This window comes from Fukomys damarensis, unplaced genomic scaffold (assembly GCF_012274545.1).
Source record: "Fukomys damarensis isolate Sample0158 unplaced genomic scaffold, DMR_v1.0_HiC HiC_scaffold_38, whole genome shotgun sequence".
Taxonomy (NCBI): domain Eukaryota; kingdom Metazoa; phylum Chordata; class Mammalia; order Rodentia; family Bathyergidae; genus Fukomys; species Fukomys damarensis.
The window spans coordinates 29,957,205-29,962,811 of NW_022900950.1; the positions used below are offsets into that span (position 1 = coordinate 29,957,205).

The 5,607-nt window shown below is 38.4% G+C and overlaps 1 long non-coding RNA gene across 1 annotated transcript in view; it reads right to left on the bottom strand.

Annotated features, from left to right (window-relative positions):
* The window catches only part of LOC104862100, a 17,576-nt gene that overhangs the window by 8,664 nt on the left and 3,305 nt on the right, over positions 1-5,607 (bottom strand). The window contains exon 2 of the long non-coding RNA XR_004515669.1: positions 2,359-2,496. This is a non-coding gene — a long non-coding RNA (uncharacterized LOC104862100). The remainder of the gene's footprint in view (positions 1-2,358; positions 2,497-5,607) is intronic.

Below are 5,607 nucleotides of genomic sequence, written 5' to 3' on the forward strand. Positions count from 1 at the left end.
TTTCCCTGAGACAGGGTCTCGCTAAGTTGGCCAGATAAGGCTGGAACTTGCTATCGTCCTGTATCAGCCTCCCAGAGTGCTGGAATTACAGGCATGGATCACCAGGGTTGAGAAATTCTAAATTCCTGTCTTCTAGTTTTTTATAAAATATATAATAAATTATTGTAAACTGTAGCCACCCTAATGTACTGGAGAACAGAACTCATTCCTTCTATGTAATTACATTTTGGTACTCATTACCTGACCCTCCATTATCCAAGTCACCCCCTTTAAAGTATAAATCATGTCTGGTCACTCTTCTCTCCACAGCTTTCCAATGGTTTCCTATTGTCCTAAAAATAAAATCTAAACCTCTTACAATAGTATAAAAGATCTTTTATGATCTGGACCCTGTCTGCCTCCCTGTCCTCACTTCATACGACTCCTCCCTTGCTCAAACACTCTTGTCTGTTTCTCCATTCTAGCTGAAAGCCTCTGCACTTGCTATGAGTCTGATATGATTGGACCACTCTGCTCTCTCATTTTACCAGGTCTTCCTCCTCCACATTCAGGGCTCAGGTTAAGCATCACTCCTCACAGAGACCTTGGTCATCTATCAACATGAAGTAACTGCCTCCTGGCCCCACTTTCTTTCACATTGCCCTATTTTATTTCTTTTATAATACTTAGAGCATCTTACTTTTCCTACAAACTCTCTACCCTACATTCTTCATCTCTTCTGACGAAGGAGCTCCCATATTCTTACATCTCCCTTTCCCTCTGGACCACACTTGGTTGGCCCAGAATAGGCTTGACCCAGCTGGACCACAGTCTTCCTATAATTTTCAGAGATGAAATTGAGAAAGTCAATTTCTAATGGCAGACCTTGTCTGATATAAAACTCAGCAACTGCTAGTGGTTGTATTTCCAGAAATTAGTCTACAAAGAGCCAATGATATGCACATGATGATTGGAAGAAAAGTAAGTGATTTTTGAAAGTGCTGTGTGTTTTGTTTGCATTTTTGGTTGTTTTGAAGATGTAAATTATGCTCTAGATACTCAGCATCAATATTTTCCTTGAGAAATTAAGAGGCTACATGTGCCAAATTAAACCTCTCCTTTAAATGAACCAAAAGGCTGGAGTTAATCTAATTTGTACTTTCTTATTTTTTAACAAGGTTCTCACATGTAGATGCTTCATATGTGTCTTTTGATGATAAAGATGAACATGCCAACTGCAGAGTAGGAGGTCAGATGCTCTCCACTGAAAGCATGCTTTGATACTGAATGGGAAAATGGGAGTCAAAATTATAGAGAGTAGAAGTGATCAAGTGCAAGATCTATTTGGGCTTTAATAGATAATGAAGCACTAAGTTCTGTTGCAAAAAACACATATTCAGAGGCGAGGTGAAAAATGTTTTCAATAACTGTATACCACTTGTATTCTTAGGTCCATTTTAACCTTTAAAGAAATCAATCCAGTGGAACACATTCTAATTAAATATAATTATATAAACTATGTGCTTGGAACTGTAAAGGATACAGAGATGATTAAGGCAGAAACTCAGTCATTTCATTTATTAAAGGGCAGATTTTTAAGAAGTGCATAAAATAAGTAATTAAATTACAAGGTAGCTGTGATGCTTCTACGTAAGTTCACATAAAATGCAATGGTGCCAGGGCGGGGGTGGAGGTTCATAGTCAACAAAAGTCTTACTCATTTGTAGGAGTCAGGAAAAGTTGCACAGCTAAGTTAGGAATATGAGCTGCACCTTGAAGGATGTGAAGGGCTGCAAAGGTCAGAGACAGCATATGGAATCATCTCAGCCTGAAGGATAGCACAGAGGTGAATGAGGCAAGAAGTGGAAAGGCCTGAAGAAGGAGTTCTGTTAATGAAACAATTGAACGACTGAGAGCATCACTAATCACAGAATTTGGGAAGTTTAGAGGACAGGATATTATGTTCAGTTTCAGAAATTTTGTTTGAGATAGCAGCAGAATATCCTCTTAGGTGGTACAGGAAGAAGTTAAAATATGACGCTAATTTTCAGTGTGTACATTAATACTGAATTTAGAATGTAAATAAAACCACATTTTATACAAAGTAGCTATGAGCGTTATTGGGGCATTATTTGGAACTGATGATGATCACAGGCTCTACAATATGGTGAGAAATCGTAAGACAGAGGAGAGAGAGAAACATCACCATCACCTGGGGTTGAAAATCAAGTTGAAATGAGGGAAAACTCTGTTTCCCTAATATGTTCAACTCAAATAACAAGTCTCAATTTCCATCCTTCAATCTACAGGAATTCCATTCTATATGCAGATTTTATTCAAATTTCTATAATAATAATAATACGTGTCACGAGCCCTTACTAGGTCATTGCTTTGGCTCTGTGGCTACTTCTTATCTTGCATCACATCACGGAGCTTCTGAGTGCTGATTTTCTCTCTCCTCCACGCATAGACACAGACTCCACTGCTAAGACTAAATTGAAAGCCTGGGGATCACAGCTGGGAAATGACAAGTGGAAAAGAAACTTACAAGAGGATAGCATTAGATGTTATTGCTCATAATGTGCTGGCTTTTCTGTTGGGGACGTTAGTGGCTATCTCTCCCTTAACTTCCCATCCAGAAACTATATTACAGGGCATACTATACTTCTAAACCTCCATATTGGTCCACCTGGTGTCTAAATTCCTAACTCTTACCTAGATTCAGGGAGAAAATCAGACCTTTCTTCAGGGAGAAAAGCAGAGCTCTCTCTTTCTTAGTTTAATGTGGTCTTCCTTTCTTGACCCAAGAGAGTACATAATTAGGACACTCAGTTCCCTTACAGAATTCTTACCTTCATCCAGAATTAGTATAGTCACTGAATAATAGAATATTAGGTAAAAGTAATTTACTTTATTTATTTTTTTTAGTTTATTGGTACATTTTAGGTGTACAGTACAGTTACATTCATTATTGGGATCTTGTACCTTTACATGATAGGTCGTGGTTCTCATTTTTTCCCTTTACCCCTGCCCTCCCTTCACCCCCTCCTCCCCTCCCCATTTACAAACACTTTATTTCTATTTTTTCATTTTCTCATATTTTTTCCTTTTCCCTTATTACCTTTCCTCTACCCTTTCCACTTTCCCTACACTTTTAGCCCTTTTCTTTCTATTTTACATTGTCAATTATGTTGTGGGGAGAAAGGAACCCTTCTCTGTCGCGAGCCGCAACGTCAGAATCCTGCCAGCAGGTCCCAAACCCGAGGGAAGAACAACAGGAGAGCAAACAGTCTCACAGACGTAGTCCCAGGCTCATGCTCTCTCCGTAGCAAGGCCCCGTTTATTTTTCAGGGTGGAGTATATATAGGATAAAACCAAAACCAAAAGTGTCAATAGGGTGTAGCTGACTGCAAAGGTCACAATGCTCTACAAAACAAGTATTATGGGTTACATTTGCTAGGCAACAGGTCAGACCACCAGTTGAACTAGCCCATTGCTATGGGCGACGGTACTTCCGTGCCAGCGAGGTGACTCAAAGTTCAATCATGGCTGTGCTTATGTCAAGGATCACCACAATTCCCCCAGTTGTCTTTGATAGCATCAAGAATGCTAGCAATAGGCCGTTCATCATGCATAAGCCAAGGAACCTCTGTCTTAGGCGGCAGAAATCTTCCATCTCCTTACCCATCATCAGTCGTAGGGCTTATGTCCCAATACGACCTGTCTTAGGTTGGTAGACAGAAACTTCCGTCCTTACCCGTCACTGAGTATCCCGAGGCAGGGGATCTAGGCACGTCGAGCCTGAGCCAAATAGATTGCTACGCGTGTTGCATCATCACCTAAAGAAGCCTGTACAGCCATAGCTAGTCGTCTGTCGCGAAACACAAAAGATTGACACATTCCTGTCATCCTGCGACTCATACAACAACCACAAATACAAAGAACCATCAAAACTACAATGATCACCAATACAGGAGCAAACACCACAGAAAAATACTGTTCAGCGGCAGTACCGAAATGTTGGACTGAGGAAAACGTGAATCTGCTCACCAAAGTCCCACAGATAAGCCTAAGTCCATGGAATATTCGAGTGACCAGTCCAAAAACCCTTGAGATGTCCTATTAAATCACCAGTCCCATTAAATCCTTGTTCTGGACAATAAAGTCTCCGCTTGTGCACCAAGACACATCCTGGAGTTCTCTCTGCTGCTCCAGTGTTGGGGTCCCAATCCAGTCTCCTCAGTGGAAATCCAGCTTCAAGCTGTTCAGGGATAGTGGTAGGTCTATAAATGTACCTGTAACGATAAGTAGGTGGAGCAGAAGAGAGGAGAATACCAGGACCAAAAGGTTATTATCATAAACAATATGCTGGAAAACCTGCATGGTCAAACAATATAAATACATTTTGTATACCAGAAAAGTAGCAATAATACGAATTCTTATATCCTGTAATGTAGCTTTGTATTAACAGGATCCCCCCCCTTTTTTTTTAAAAACAAAATACTACATTTTGAAGATAACCATCAGAAACATGCTACAATAACATTTCTACAATTCAGACCTTTGATAACCAGCAAAACATTCCCAACAACATATTCAACAAGATATATCTTTTTATAAGGCTATGAAAATTATTTTGGTGGCTCCCATTAGTGAACAAGGATCAGAATAAATTTTCTGAGCAGCTGCTTCTTTATTTACCAACAGGAGCGTATCCAAACTTAAAGGTTATATTTAATTATCTTTTAAGTTTTTTATTTGATCCTATAAAACCAGGTTGTAGAAATCAACAATCCACTTGCAATTGACGTCATTCTGATCAAAAACATACAAACATCTTTGAACATTTAAGACAGACAAACATACAACACTTAAGACAGACAAACATATAAGACAGTTTTAACGAGTGCACTCAGATGGTGTTGGCCAATTGAATTATAAAATCTCTTTGTTATGACTAGTCAAATTTTTGCAGATCAAAATTAACAGAGATCTCTGGTAGAATTAGGGTTAAAGGAATGAATACTCTTCTTGACTATAAATGTAAACCTTTTATAACAAACTTGAAACCAACAACCAACAAGCAAAATCATTTCCATAAACATTCTCTACATTCTTAGGTAAAGACAAGAGGAACATACAAAAACCTTTCATGTCAAAAGTACAACTCTTACTTATAGCTTTCCTAATATTTTTCTATCTCATTTACTATTAACCTTCTAGAACAAACTATTTTGTTCTTTATTTTGATCTATAGTCAGTTTAGCACATACCCTTGCTTGGAGTGTGTGTGGGGAGGGACAGACTGGTCAACAGATACAAAGTCAAAGTCACAGCCAGATGGGAAGAATAAGTTCTCGCATTCTATTACACTGATTATTATAGTCAACAATACTGAAGAGTACTTCAGCATGGCTACAAGACAGGATTCTGAATGTTCTCATCACTAAGAAATGATAAATGTTCGAAATGATAGATAACCTAAGCATCCTGAGTTGATCATTTCACAATATGTAAATGTAATAAAATACTACACTGTATCACATAATGATATACAAGATTATCTCAATAAAATAATTTAAAAGAAATCCTACAAATCCATACAATTTGTGTGTCAAAAGCTATTAT